This window comes from Oratosquilla oratoria, chromosome 10, assembly GCF_046742065.1.
Source record: "Oratosquilla oratoria isolate Oo_2021 chromosome 10, ASM4674206v1, whole genome shotgun sequence".
Classification (NCBI taxonomy): Eukaryota; Metazoa; Arthropoda; class Malacostraca; order Stomatopoda; family Squillidae; genus Oratosquilla; species Oratosquilla oratoria.
Window position 1 is genome coordinate 54,457,982 of NC_134786.1, and position 16,026 is coordinate 54,474,007.

Here is a 16,026-nt window from a genome sequence, read left to right on the forward strand (position 1 = left end):
AACCTCACCAGCCAGTCCACCATCACTGTACCTCCTTTTTTCAGACATTCTGCATGGCATCCATCCAGACCAGGTGCCTTACCTGCTCTCATCATCTTAACAACTGTCCTTACTTCATCCTTCCTTACTTCTCCATTTTCCCCACTCATCATAGTCATTTTCTTAGCGCTTCCCACTGCAACTACCGTTCCCTCCCTATCCTCCTTCACATTTAGTAACTCCCTAAAATACTCTGCCCATCTTCCCCTTACTGCTTTCTCTTCCGTTATCATCTCTCCATCTGCACCTTTTACTTTTTCTTCTCTACTTGATTTTGACTCCTCTTCCTCTCTTAATTTCTTTCCAAAACGTCTTTTTATTACATCAAAACATTTCCGTCATACTCTTACCTCCATTTCACATCTGCTCTCCTCTTTGCCTCCTTGATCTTGTGCTTTACTTCTCTTATCTTTTCTTTGTACCTCTCATATGACTCCCTCGTCCTATTTTAAAACAAATCTGTGAAAGCTCGCTTCTTCTCATCTACAACCTTCTTTGTTTCCTCATCCCACCACTCACTACCCTTCCTTCTATTTCCTCCCGTCCTTCTTGTTCCACACACCATCTTTACCCACCTTGTGACTCCCTCCTTTAACCATCCCCATTCCTCCTCCACACCTAGCTCTACTCTATCCTTTACTCCCTTCTACTCCTCTCTTCTTGTACTCCTTCTCCTTTTCCTTCTCATTTAAGCAGTTCACTCTAAGCACCTCCCTACCTTTTGTCCTTTTCATCTTTCTCCATTTATCCTCCACTCTCAACTTACCTTCCACCAGAAAATTATCTGATATTCCCCCACTCTCTCCCCCTTGGAACATGTACATCCTTAACCCTTCCTATTATACTCCTATCTACCTCTACATAGGCCATTAACGCTCTATCTACCACCCTTCCATCCACCACCCTCTCCCATGTGTACTTATGCTTGACTTTCTTCTTAAACACTGTATTTGATATCATCAACTCTCTTTCTAGACACATCTCCACCATCAAGTCTCCACTACGATTCTTTCCTGGAACTCCATTTTTCACAACCACTCCGTCAATTGGTTCATTTCCTACCCTAGCATTAAGGTCTCCCAGTACTATTACATTGACGTTCCTCCCTAATCCCTCTATGCACTCATTTATATCTATCCAAAAACCCTCCCTTTCTTCTACACTCTTCTCACTACCAGGCCCATATGCACTTACAAAAACCCACATCTCCTTTCCCAGTTTCACCTTCATCCCCATTAACCTTGAAGTAACCTCCTTCCACTCCACTACATGCTTACCTATCTCTTCACTTACTAGCATAGCCACCCCTTCTCTCCCTCATCCTCTCTTCACTCCTGAGAACCTCCCAACTACACTCCCAAACTCACACTCGCCCTTCCCTCTCAACTTAGTTTCACTCAGAGCCAACACATCCATCTTTCTTCTCACAAACATACTACCTATCTCTTCCCTTGTACTCTCACCTGTACCACATCCACGCACAATAAAAGACCCAAACCTTAGGGTGCTGGTTGGAAAACTCCTCGACACCCTTATACCTTTACTTTTTCTAGGAATGTCCCCTGTGGGGGCTACAGGAAGAAGGATGCCTAGTCCCAATCCCCGTCCCGTTTTTCTCGCCGCTTACGATCCAAGTGGGAATACTTGGTGGAAGCATTCTTTTCCCCCACCACAGGGTAGGCGAAACAAGGAAATGAAATTCAGATAAATGGCACAGGACAGCAGCAAGGAGTTGGGGACAGCATAACGGAGGGACAGTAGCAGTATAATAAAAGTGTAATAATTTCTCTGTAAGTAGAGTTCTCCTTTATCACAGACAAAATGATGTGTGCCTCTGGTCCGAAAGGGCGCCCCATATAGACCCTAAAGTATCAACTGCATGCTACTTTGCCACAACAACATGCAGCAATATGCAACCATTATTACTACTACTACTAGCAACTCTGGATTCTGGATTCTGGATTCCTAGGAAAGACCACCCGCTTGCGCGGGATCGTTTTTTGTGGGAGTGGAAGAATGTCTGTAAGAAAATGAAAAGACAGTAGCGTATAAAAGAGGGCTATTGCCACCGGGCGATTTGTGAGAGATTAGGGGCTTGCTGGTGGTCGTGGCTCGGGAGAACTGGACTGGGAGCTTGGACGGCGGCGTCAACGCCGGGAGGAAGAGCAGATTATATCACCAGAAGTTCAGAAAATGGTAGGAGACGTAGTTGGAGAGAAAGGTGGAAAAAAGGAAAAATCTTTAGTGGGAGGTAAACTGAAATGAGAAGATGTAGTATAAGAGAAAGTTAGAAAGGAAGCGAATTTTAGTCGAAGAAAAAGTAAGTGTAGATGTTTGTGCGTGGGACGTGGCTATGTTCGTGAGAGGTGTGTGTGTGTGACTTACGGGAATTGAGTAGAGTTCACTTCCCGCGTGTAGAGGGCGTTCCTGATTAGCCCCAGGTAAGGCATGAGAACTCCTGTTTTACCCCAGGTTGGGTTTGAGTTGTTTATATATTCTTGTAGCCTGTCAGTTAATGGGCTACATGCGATATTATTATTATTATTATTATTATTATTATTATTATTATTATTATTATTATTATTATTATTATTATTATTATTATTATTATTATTATTATCATAAGGTTGTAGAAGAGAAGAAGCGAGCTTACACAGATTGGTTACAAAATAGGACGAGGTAGTCATATGAGACGTACAAAGAAAAGAAAAGAGAAGTAAAGCAAAAGGTAAAGGAGGCGAAGAGGAGAGCAGATGTAAAATGGGGTAAGAGTATGACAGAAAATTTTGAAAGTGATAAAAAGATCTTTTGGAAAGAAATTAAGAGAGGAAGAGGAGGCAAATCAAGTAGAGAAGAAAAGGTAAAAGGAGCAGATGGAGAGATGATAATGGAGAAGGCAGCAAGGGGAAGATGAGCAGAGTATTTTAGGGAGTTACTAGATGTGAAGGAGGATAGGGAAGGAAAGATAGTTGCAGTGGGAAATGCTAAGAAAATGAGAGTGATGAGTGAGGAAAATGGAGGAGAAATAAGGAAGGATGAAGTGAAGGCAGCAGTTAAGATGATGAAAGCAGGTAAGGCACCTGGTCTGGATGGATGCCATGCAGAATGTCTTAAAAAAGGAGGTATAGTGATGGTGGACTGGCTGGTGAGGTTATTTAATGTTTGCTGGAGAGAAGGTAGAGTGCCGGAGGACTGGAGGAGTGCCTGTATAGTTCCACCTTACAAGAGAAAGGGGGACAAGTGTGAATGTAGTAGTTTCAGAGGGATTAGCTTGTTAAGTGTAGTTGGGAAGGCTTATGGGAGGATCTTGATTGAGAGGATTAGGAGAGGAATAGAGGGAGTAATTGGTGAGGAACAATGTGGATTTAAGACAGGTAGAGGTTGTGTAGATCAGATTTTTGTGGTAAGACAGATATGTGAGAAAGCTGTAGGAAAGGGGAAGGATGCTTTTTGGGCCTTTATGGATCTGGAAAAGGCTTACGACAGGGTAGACAGAAAGGCACTGTGGGAGGTTATGCGGATATACGGGATAGGAGGAAAGCTTTTGGGAGCTGTCAAGAGTTTTTATGAGAGTAGTAGAGCCTGTGTCAGGATTAGAAATGGAGAGAATGAGTGGTTTGAGGTAAAGGTGGGACTTCGTCAAGGATGTGTTATGTCACCCTGGCTGTTCAACTTATACATGGATGGGGTAGTGCGAGAGGTAAATGCAAGGGTAGTGGGTCAGGGATTGGAGATGGTTAAATAAAATGGAGAAAAGTGGGAGGTGAGCCAGCTGTTGTTTGCGGATGACACTGCGCTTGTGGCAGGATCGGAGGAGGGATTGAGGAAGTTGGTGACAGAGTTTGGGAGAGTGTGTGATAGAAGAAAGCTAAAGATAAATGTGGGTAAAAGTAAGGTGATGAGATGTACAAGGGGTGAAAGTGGCAGTAATCTGGAAGTGAGCATTAAGGGAGAGCAACTGGAGGAAGTGGATAGTTTTAGATACTTGGGTGCAAATGTGGCAGGAAAAGGTGGAGTGAAGGTGGAGGTAGAATGTAGATTGAGAGAAGCGAGTAAATGCCTTGGTGGATTAAAAAGTGTAATGAGGAATAGACATTTGGAAATGGATGCTAAGAGGAGACTGTATGAAGGAGTAATTGTGCCAACAGCACTGTATGGAGCAGAAACATGGAACATAAGAGAGGAAGAGAGAAGGAGCTTGAATGTGTTTGAGATGAAGTGTCTGAGAAGTATGATGGGGGTTACTAGGCTAGATAGAGTGAGAAATGAGGAAGTGAGGAGGAGAACAAGGGTGGAAAGGGAGTTGGGAGATAGGGTTGATGAAAGAGTATTAGGATGGTTTGGACACATGGAAAGAATGAGTGAAGAAAGACTAGTAAAGGAGGTATGAACATGAGGGGACGTCCTAGGATGAGATGGATGGATGGGGTGAAGGGGGCTTTGGGAAAGAGGGGAATGTCTGTTGAGGAAGGACGGGAGAGGACAGAAGACAGGGGTGAATGGAGAATGGTTGTATATGGAAGATGGTGTGATGCATGAGGTGGAATGGACGGGGGGATGGAGGGTGAGGTAGTGTGTGTAAGCAAAATTTTGACGCAGCCCGAAGGGATTTCTCCCCGTCCTCTCCTTTATATGGGGGGACGGAGAGGGGGGGGATCACTGATTTAATGAAGCGGCCTTGCTGTGGATGTGCTGTGTCTGGCGACACTGCTTCTGACCCAGGGCAGTGGACAGGGTGAAGGGATGACCCGTCATCTAGGAGGTGCTAAGATGGGAGGGAGGGTGGAGGGGTGTGGAGTGTTTTCGGGGATGGAATGGGTGGGAATGATTTTTATGCCTTTTCCTTTTTGGCTACCTCCCTGGTAAGGGGGAAAAAGCCTTGGTATATGTATGTATGTATGTATGTATGTATGTATTATCATTATTATCACTATTATTACACCATTATGGCTATCACCAGTCAAACTGGTGTATTATTGGTAGGTACGGTTATACACGTCTTATCGTGTACACCGCACGTGGGACGGGCGCAGCTGACAGATAGTCTGTACGGTGTGGTCTAGGTGTAATGTGTTGTATCAGATGTTTGTGTTTGTCGTGCAGTTTTTCTAGGTGTCTTGAGTGAAGTTTGTGTTTGTGTTGGTTGAGTGGACGGATGTTGGAAATTTGGTGTAGAGACTCAGTGGTTCTGAAGTCGCTCCATCGTGAACCCGTGATGAACTGGACAGCGGCATTCTGAACCTTCTGATGCTCGTAGTTATTAGTGGGACATGTCAGCTGGCTTAGTCCCGGGGACTGGCACAGAATCGGTCTGACGAGGGCTAGGTACAATCGACGTTTGGTTCTCAGTGTTGCAGTTTTGAAGCGTCTTAGCTTTCCCAGCACAGCCCTAGCCTTCGCTCCCTGCTTGAGGAAGTGTGGGGTCCAGGTAAGGCCACTATCAAGTGTGCTACCCAGCACACGGGTATGGTCCTTCACTGGGATGTTTGTGTTGTTTATTTTAAGAGGAGTGTTTGTGATTGTTCTGTTGGTTCGTTTGCAACAGAAGTATACAACATTGCATTTCGACGCGTTGGTCTTAATGCGCCACTGTTGCTCCCACGCGTGTGCCCCGTCTAGGATGTTTTGCATTACGTGCAACGCTCCCTGCAGCGTTTTGTGTCTGCTTATGTGGTTAGTGTCGTCCGCATACGAAAGAGTTAGAGCCTGGTTGCGTGGATAAGCTGGCTCTGGCAGGTCATTCGTATATAGATTGTACAGAGTGGGGGCACGGACACACGGGACTTTTCGTCCTCTTACCTTGTCGGAATTTGAGGTTTTTCCGTTTCACTTTAGGGAGACCAGGTAGACCCACGTGTTGTCGAGACGATCTCTGCCCAACTTGTGATTGCTACACAGGAAATCAAATTCGAAATCGATGATGATGGCCTTGATGCGAAAGCAGGTGTTTACTGCCAGGTATTTCCGTTTCTTTGTTTACCCTTCTGTCGTCTGTGACGAGGCGACTTTTACAGTACATGATTGCCACATGTGGGATCTATCGGCAATACGTAACGAACCAGGAAAAATACTTCTGTAATTTGACTATACCCCATAATCATACAGCAAATGTAATGACTGGGAAAAGTATTGGTCAAGGCTATAAAGGATAACAAAGGAGGAGCATGCTGACAGGAGAGTTTTGGGTCCATAACAAGGTCGGATGCGAAAATTGATAATGATAAATATATAGATAAATAAGATTTATAACAATGTAGATAATAACAAGTAAAATAAATAAATAAATAAATATATAGGTAAAGTTAAATAATAAACAAACAGATAAATAATAATAAATAGACATAAATAATAATAATAAATAATAATCAAATAAATAATGATATACATATAAACAAATAACAAAGAAACAAATAATATGAAACAAATGGCAGGCATTACAACATCTTACGTAAGTGTTTATCTAAACAAATCTTAAAGCTTCGAACTGAACTACATTGCACTGCCTCTGCAGGAAGTTTGTCCCATTCATTAACCACACGGTTAGCGAAGTTGTTTCTACCCATTTCCAAATTGAATCTATTTCCTGAGAGTTTGAGACCTTTATTTCTTGTCGGATTCTCATTCAGTGTGAAAATTTTGTCACTTTTGATGTTGTCAATGGGACCTTTCGCAGTCAGGCTCGTAGATTCCCATTAGCGCTAGAATTTTCAATTGTCTCGGATTTCACGAGGCAAAGGGGTGACTTAGCTAATTTGGAAACCGATATTTAAAAAAAGATACGCCATAAATTGCTGCATAAATGTATTTAGAATTTAAAACATGACTCATAATGTTGTAATTTTTACTTACTGGTGTGTGATAAGGCTTTGTTAATTTAATTATAAGGTAAAACTAAAAATAGGTAATTATTTTTACTGAAGTAACTATGAGCAGTAAAAATAAGAGGATCTTTATTTCGGTTTGTGCATTTTATCTGAGAGTGTTGAAAAATAATGGATATCACTGTCACGTCCTGTATATGAAGATAATCAGTTAGATAAAAAATAACAACAGTGGTGGCGGACGTACGAAGTTAACGATATTTTTGTAAAGAATAGCCTCTTAGATCTGCTGGGAGCTATTTTCAAACAAATATGACTAATTTTACGTGTGCCGTGGCAAATTGCACGTCAGATTAAAAAAAATATATAACTTAAGACAAAGTTTATCGTACCGAAAAAATTAAGTCTTCGATGCAAAATTATATTTTCGATACATTACATGGATTTGCCTATTGCTTGGTGCATTCAAATGAAAGTATATATCAGTATACGTCCATTGAAGTCGGTAGAAAATGACAAATTGCTTGGCTTGATACAATTATAGGCTGTTTTACGAATATCATCTGTGATTATAAATAGAGGATCAAACAATGCTATATGCCGTTTGCAATCATGAAATTAATTTACTTAAATTTCAGACACAATAATGTACAACGATACACCTCTGTAAGCCTATAAAACTTGCCCAAAAAAGTATTTATTTTCCGGCAAGAATTACAAAATCTGCCGGTGTCTGGTATCAATTTGCTCACTGCGAAAGGTCCCATTCACTTTAGAATCTTAGACCTGTATCAAGTCACCTGAGTTCACGCTTTTTGGGGGGAAATAGATTCATATGTTTTAGTCGATTTTCGTATGATTTATTTTTGATATTTGGAATCAGTTTTGTGGCTCGCCGTTGTACTTTTTCCAATCTGTCAATGTCTTTGAGATTCAGTGACCATACGGAAACAGCATATTCCAAATGTGAACGAACTAACGATTTATATAGCTTGTTAATGAGAGATGGACTTTTGAAGTCCAAATATAGCGCAATGAGTCCAAGAATCTCATTTGCTTTCTCAGAGGCTGAAATACACTGCTTAGAGCCTTAGATGGTTTGAGATCGTTACTGATAATTACGCCGAGATCCTTTACACTATCCACTTTTGTTAACGAATTTCCAAATAACTTGTAAACGTACTTACTGTTATTTCTATCTATGTATATAACCTTGCATTTACTTGTGTTAAATTTCATTAGCCACTTTTCAGACCATTGCTGTAGCTTATCTAAATCTTCTTGAATATCTAATTGGTTTAAGTGATCATTTGCCATTCCGCACAGTTTTGTATCACCCAAGCTATTTACAGCTTGCCTGAAAGAGATTTTCAGAGGGTTGAGTTGGGTAGGGAAAGTTTGAAGATGAATGTGAAATATTCTATCATCCTAGATTTACAAATGAGATTATTCATATTTCAGAAACAGCATAAAATTTGGAAGATGTACTGAGTGACCTGACAAGTAGGTTTGGGAAAAAAAGTATAAAACAAAATAATGTTCAACTCGAAAACCCAAAGTAAAACAGTTCTAATCTATAGGATCTTGAAGTTGTAAAGTATAATTATTTAAGCCACCTACGAAAAATATCATGGAAATTAGAATGGCGTATCAAGATTGGTTGAAAAATGTTTGGTAAATATAAGGTAATGAGAGGCTGTCTGCCTATATGTCTGAAACGTTAAGATGACAATCATTGTATATTGGAAATTGACAAAGCACAGAGAAGAATGGATGAATCAATGTTGGGAATAATCTTGAAAGACGTGAAGACGGAAAGTTGGGCGAGAGAGTAGACTAGAACATCCACACACATTTAATGACCCAAACAAATTAAAGCCACATATTCTAGTAAAAAGAAAAAGGTACAGTGGAGGGAGCATATCTTATGAAATGCGCAGAGGAACGGTAGGGGCCCTAAGATATAATTTACTCAGGTAAGAAGAATGCCAACGTTTACGCTTAAGTGCGGTGCAGCACAGATACTGATATCTCCAGTGATGATGAGTGAGGGTGGTGGTGCGGTTGGATTGAATTTAGATTCAACAACTTCCTAGCGGTTCTTGAATGAATTGATTGTGCCGGTTTCAGCTACTTCGGGGGTGGGAGTGGTATTCCAAGTACTAACATCGAAAGTAGAAACTATTTCTCAGGACATATAAACCATCTCTGTAGCGATAATGGAAGAGTTGTCTCTGTGTTGGAGGCTGGGTCTTTAGTGGTTTGGTATATCAAGGTTGGTACATTTAAAAGTTTCAGTCTTTTAGGGTGGTCTTAATCCCCAAGCCCATCAACTAAATGCGTGGCCCTTATCTGAACCTGTTCAATTTTGTTTTCTAATCTCTTGTATCTTGGTGACCAGATAACCTGGGCTTACTCTTAATGGCTGCGGAGGAAGGCCGCATAAAGCCTTGTTCATGTCTCAAGTACGAAAACACACGACGTATAAGTCCTATCATCGAGTTTGCAGTGTTGATCTTCCCTAGTATATGATGTTCAAATTTCAACTCAGAGTCCACTGTAACACGAAGGTTCTTTTTAGTTTCTACATGTCCCAATTCATAATCATTTACATAGTAGTGATAAACATGTACAATATTTCAAGAGGATCCAACCAACAAAATTTTACATTTAGATGGGTTGAACTTTATCAGCCAAGTATCTGATCGCTGCTGCAAATTGTTTAGGTCTCTCTGGAGCTCACCACGTACCTTCTATAAATCTGTCGTAGGATATTTACACCATTAGCAATCTCACGTCCTTGTCCCGAAGTCCCTGGACAGTGGAAGGAGGAGGGGGTGGTTGAGGGGTATGAGAATTCTCATACACTGGGAAATTGGTGAAGGAGGATAGCTGCAGCAGGGAGCCAAAGCCCAGGAAATTTGGGACACTGACCGAGACCACGCACTTTCCCTTCAAGTCGAGCGTCTAATATCGATTTCGAAGAACGAGAGAAAGGATTCTCAAAATAGGGGAGCAATCTCGTGTAAATCACAGTCCTAGGCTAATTAAACATAACTCACTACGCTGATTTGGTTAAGATTTAAGATATCTTCACAATCAGTGGCATGCAATTTATATTCATCAAGCTTTACCATCCATATCATGAAAATTATTTCACAGCAAATCACTTATCAACTAACTGGGCAAGATACAACATACGTATTTGGTTGGAGACTTCCTACCTGGCTAGCCCTGCGTGCTCTAAGACCTAACTAAATATAAAGATAATACCTCTGATTATTCTCTCCTGTAATAGTGCACTGACTGGTGATGTCTTCAAATGAGTGGATGTCCTCAGTTGAACAGGATGTTATTGTTTTTTGTGGATCTATGCGTCGCATAGGGGCGGCGGGAACCATGTTTATCCTTAGTCGATTGCACTGAACACGTAGTAGGGGAGGGGAATCGCGCCCAAGGATTTAATTTCCCCGATTTCGTCGATCTTTCCGCTTCATACACTCTCTACAAGTCTGTCTTACTGAACACGTAAGTTCCATGTATTGAATCACTGGAGTGGGTTTGGCAATGAACCCCGACTGAACTTGTAGATCCTGATTCCGGGGCCCGTCACAGAAGCACAGTTCGGGGCACGTCACGAAACACATTTCTGAGCACGTAACGAGGCACATTTCTTGTTTCAGTAAGTTTCCGGGACACTCTAAATACGAGTCACTACAATGTGATTGGCGATGGCCAACGATTAGAATAATATGTTCGTGTTGATTTATTCACTTTTGAGGAAGCGAGGTCCTTAGACGTGTTCTCTTGGAGAGTGTGGCGTGCCTACTGCCTACTGCGAAGACGTGATGCCTACTGCGTGATACTACTAGTACTAAGCATGGGGCTCAGTTTTCGGTGGGCACTTTTCCAATCGTTAAATTGCGAAAGAAATGCGACGCAACGTCTGGGCCGAAATTGAGGCATTTCTAATAGTCTTGTGAGGTAGTTACTAGTTACGAGAAAGGGACACATGATCTTAACTAGCCTAATTAAAACTAGCCTAGACGAGAAGTGGCAAGCGCGCAGGTGGAGGGAGGTTATAAAACGCAGCGGACCTTCCAACCAAAAAATTGAACAAAATCAAATGGTAATACATAGGTAAATTATACCAATTTTAATCACAAAGTACAAGGATACAACTTTGTAATATGTTGAATTAGTTAAACTAATTGAAAAGCTGAGACATTTCAGTCTTTACATCATAACCTATATGATGACTTCGATCATGATCCTACGAAGACATCTTGAAAGACGACGGAGGGAATGAGATTCCTGAGTAAATAGAAGATACTTAGACTCGATGAGGCACTAGGACTAATTAGCACTAAAATCTCACAACAGTTGTTGGGGAGAAGGAGGAGGGAAAATACCAAGAAGTTGTTACTAAAGGCCTTAAGACTTCCAGCGATTCCATAGAGCGAAGAAAAAGTAATAGCCGAAGGGCTGAAAAAGAGACGAAAGAAAATGGGAAGCACTAGGCAGTGGGTCACAACGCCAAAGTTGTGACAGTCCTTAGCGTGAATAGAATCCTGTGGTTGTGCTGTGTCATACCTTTGTGTGAATAAAGTTTCTTGTTTGTATCTTTAGGCACACCTTGCGTGAATATAATGTACAGTGTATATTATAATGTGTATTTCTTAAAATGCTAAACATTGTGCAATACCCGTCTGTTGGGGCGTGCTTGTGTGGACTGTCAGATCACGCCAAACTCAGAAACGTTATATAATTTGGCGCATATACTTATTCTGATTTCCCATTGGTTGGAGGTGTTTAAACTACCTTCTTTAGATACGTTCTGGCATCCCGGAAATGTAAGCATCCATTCCCGGGCTATAAAAGGCGAAGCGGAAAGTGACCTAAGAGAGTCAATAGAGAAGAGAAGCAGAGAGAAATAGAGTGCGAAAAGAACAGGGAAAACAAGAAAAGAAGTAGACGCCCAGAGCCCATTTGAATCTACGTAGAAATTATTCTACATTCGTCGATTACGACAACTCAACTGAACAAATCCTTTGGACCACAACAATTGCCCCATCTCCACGCGAAGTACAAAGTCTTCTTGTTTTTCCGAATTGTTTCGGACATCTCCAGATTGCTGCTGGACTAAGTGCGACTCGACACTCTCTATTATGTCTCACTTATGAAACACCAACAAATCTACGTGTTCCCGACTACCAAAATAAGACAAAAAATCCCTACCAGAAGTTATCGTGCATAAGCCTCACCTCAAACAACCCATTTATTCCCGAGACTGGAAAGTCTGCATAAACGACTTCCCGTTGGTGTGACTTCTAGCAACCAGAATCAAGATTCGTCAACACCATAATCAAGACTTCGTTCGCCCACCTGTTCTTACATGTTTCATACACAAGAGCACAACCAGCTACTCTACTTGGTAATTAATTATCCATTTATAATTCATGTAATATTGCTATTCGTTCTTATTCCATGTTCATTTATGTTGTATGTATTATTTTTATTCGTGTGAATAATATTTTATTTTAACGAGGAGTTTGATTATCCTGCCTGAACTCCCTGTCACTCGTCCGAATTGCGCACGGCCTTATATATATATATGTATATATAGATATATATATACTTATATATATATATATACATATATATATATATATATATATATATACATATATACACACACACACACACACACACACACACACACACACACACACACACACACACACATATATATATATATATATATATATATATATATATATATATATATATATATATTGTGGAAACGTAGAAAACACCAGACTCAGAAGTAGGTAATTTATTCCCGATGTTTCGAGTTCTGTCCGGGACTCGTCCTCAGGGGATACAATGGGATACAGAGATCACACACTCTCGCTTGACCCAGGTCACGGCGCCTACCTTCTCTCTCTCCATCCCTCCCCCTCCCCCCCGTCCCTCCGCCAAAACACACTCTCGATTGACCCAGGTCACGGCGCCTATCTTCTCTCCCCCCTCTGGCAGGTTATCGCATTCCCCCCAAGCAGGCGTAGCTTATAGTATATTAAGACCATGTGATCTCTGTACCCCATTGTATCCCCTGAGGACGAGTCCCGGACATGACTCGAAACGTTGGGAATAAATTACTTACTTCTGGGTCTGGTGTTTTCTACGTTTCCACCATTATGGTTCCCGGACTCCAGCTTTTTTCGTACACACACACACACACACACACACACACACACACACACACACACACACACACACACACACATATATATATATATATATATATATATATATATATATATATAATTTTTTTTTTCCGTGTCACAACTAGTCTGGTCCATAGGTGGGTTGTGACAAGCAAACATGTATAAAGGTGAACTAATGGTTTCAGGCAGATCGTTTACATAAATGATAAACACAGTAGGTCCCAAGACACTACCTCAAGGAATTCCACTGAAGACAGGGGCTCTAGATGATCACTCTCCCTTAACTCCAACCGGTGTCTTCCTGTCATAAAGGTAATAACTCATGATAGTATCTTACCCTATATTCTATAAATTTCAGGTTTACAAAGGAGACGGCGATGGAGGACAGAGTCAAATGTGATGTCTGGCAACATTGGAACGAAAACTAAAGATGAGGCTCCGGATCATAGTTTTATTGAATCACAGAATGTTCACCACTTAACCACTCTCTTTCAGTGCTCGCTCACGACTAACTAACTGCGCGTCACTGTGCGCGTCCCTTTCCACTGGGCCTATCTCTACAGTTACCATTTTCTCAATTTGTTTTCATTTATACGCTTCCACACATAAAATAACAGACACTCAAAATAATACGAAAATTAATTCAATAATGTAATAATAATCTATTTTACATTCATTCAACTTTTGCATTACAATAATAGAAATGATCATTTAATTACGTAAATAGAAATGACAATTATGTTTTCTACCAGAAACTTCTAGAACAAGTCACTCACGTACAAACACACACACACTTCCAATCAAGGTCTATATATACCAGGTCTAACCACTTCCGACCGAATTTCGAGGGTGTTGGCGCAGCGGTCCCGTGACGTCACCTGGCTGCTCAAAGTGGGGTTCGCGCGTCCCATCGCTGTTAGTTGTAGCTGGTTCGTTGCATGAACACGTTGCTGCGTCCGCTCGCACCGCTCCACACAATTAGTTATATTCTGACAATGAAGATCTATATATACCGGTATATATAGATCTTGACAATATGGCTTATTGTGCCATTAAGGGTTGTGGCTCAAACCAAAGAGGAATTAAGCCAAATGTTAATATTCATCGTTTCCCTGCACACACACACGCACATGTGAACGTGTACACATATAAGCACACACGACGATATCTCCCCTTCCCGTAAAATACAAGTATATAAACACACACACACACACACACACACACACACACACACACACACACACACATTTACACTTACACACACATACATGTGAACGTGTACACATATTAGCACACACGACGATATCTCCCCTTCCCATGAAATACAAGTATATAAATACAAACACACCTCTGTGCACAAATGACTCCGTGGCGTAATTGGTAAAGACTCAGATTTATAGTACTGAGGTATTGGCGGGATCTAGTTCGGCTCCTACTCAAGGTCGATTTTTTTTTCAGTATCGCTGCGTTTCAAGTCGTTACTCCAACTCTCGTTGGCGGGGAGTTGGGGATGTGTGTGCGTGTAAGTTCATAGATTGGACATACGAGCTCTGAGCTCTCTTTCGGGAGGGAAATAGCTGTCGATCACGAGTCCAACACGTGATACAAAAGACCAAGATGAATCATACACACGCACATATGAACGTATACACATATAAGCACACACGACGATATCTCACCTTCCCGTAAAATTCAAGTATATAAATACACACACACGCACGCACACACACACACATGTGAACGTGTACACATAAGCACACACGACGATGTCTCCCCTTCCCGTAAAATACAGGTATATAAATATACACACACACGCGCGCGCGCGCGCGCACGCACACATACTCACTGTTGCGGGCCCGTCCGTGGCCGGGCACTTTCCCGTCATACGTGTGCGCATGCGCAGGCTGGTTGGAATGAGTGGTCGCCAAATGGTGACGTCTGGCAACTGGGAGCCAGTGGAGGTACGGTAGGCTTGCGTGGTACCTCCTTTCCTTCTTACTATTCCTGTCACCATACCAGGCAGTTGTTCCTAGCTACTCTTGTTACCTAGATGGGTAACGGTAAGAATTGTGTATACTTAGGGATAGGAAGGAGCCTCAGAGGCTACTGGTGCGACCTTGTAGGTAATATTCAGGTTGTATCATATTATTCATGTTGTATCATATTGTTCATGTTAAAATATAGATAATTATACTTGTAGTGTTTGCTAAATACCCCAATTGCCTTAACATGAGATAGATAAAATGTTATTGTACCCTTGTATATGTGAAGGGCAACGTAACATGTGGGGGCCCGTGTCCGGGATTGAAAATTGTGCATACGTAGACTAAAGCTCCATTTAGTGTGACAAGTGTTGTGTTGTGCCAAAAAATTGCCAGTGTTAATAGTGTCTATCGGTCGCACCGTGATCCCGTAGAAATTATCTATCTTATGTGTTTAACTATTAGCTAGCTGTTAGTATATAACCATCACATGTTCTCGAAATTCTGAGTTCAAAATGTTTGATATCGACCAATTTCTTACTAACCCTTCAGGCAAGGCTCTATGGGATATAAAAAAAGAATGCTTGATCAACATTGCCCGACGCCTCGGGTTAGAGGGTTACTCAAGCTTGAAAAAGGACCCTCTGAGGAAAATGGTCTTCAACTACCTCGTTGAGGAGGGAATGATCAGGAAGGATGACATACCCGAAACAGAGGAATCTGCTAAAGAGCCAAATAACGTAGATCCGCAGATTGGCAGTGACAATGAACTTAGTTACATGGCTTCACAGATTGGTAATATCAACGAGACTAATAAAATTGCTCCACATGGTGGTATTGCCAATGAGCCAAGTAACGAAGCTCCACAAATTGTTACTGCCAAGGAGCCTAGTAACCTAGCCTTACAAGTTGAACTCAGAAAAATCGAGTTACAGTTGGAAACCCTCCGTCGAG

At 41.5% G+C, this 16,026-nt stretch overlaps 1 protein-coding gene across 1 annotated transcript in view; it reads right to left on the reverse strand.

The window, feature by feature from the left end:
* The window catches only part of LOC143029011 (uncharacterized), a 42,373-nt gene extending 28,798 nt beyond the window's left edge, over nucleotides 1-13,575 (reverse strand). The window contains exon 1 of the mRNA XM_076191354.1: nucleotides 13,428-13,575. The gene's annotated coding sequence lies outside the window, so the exon portion shown is untranslated. The remainder of the gene's footprint in view (nucleotides 1-13,427) is intronic.
* Nucleotides 13,576-16,026: the final 2,451 nt, after the last annotated feature.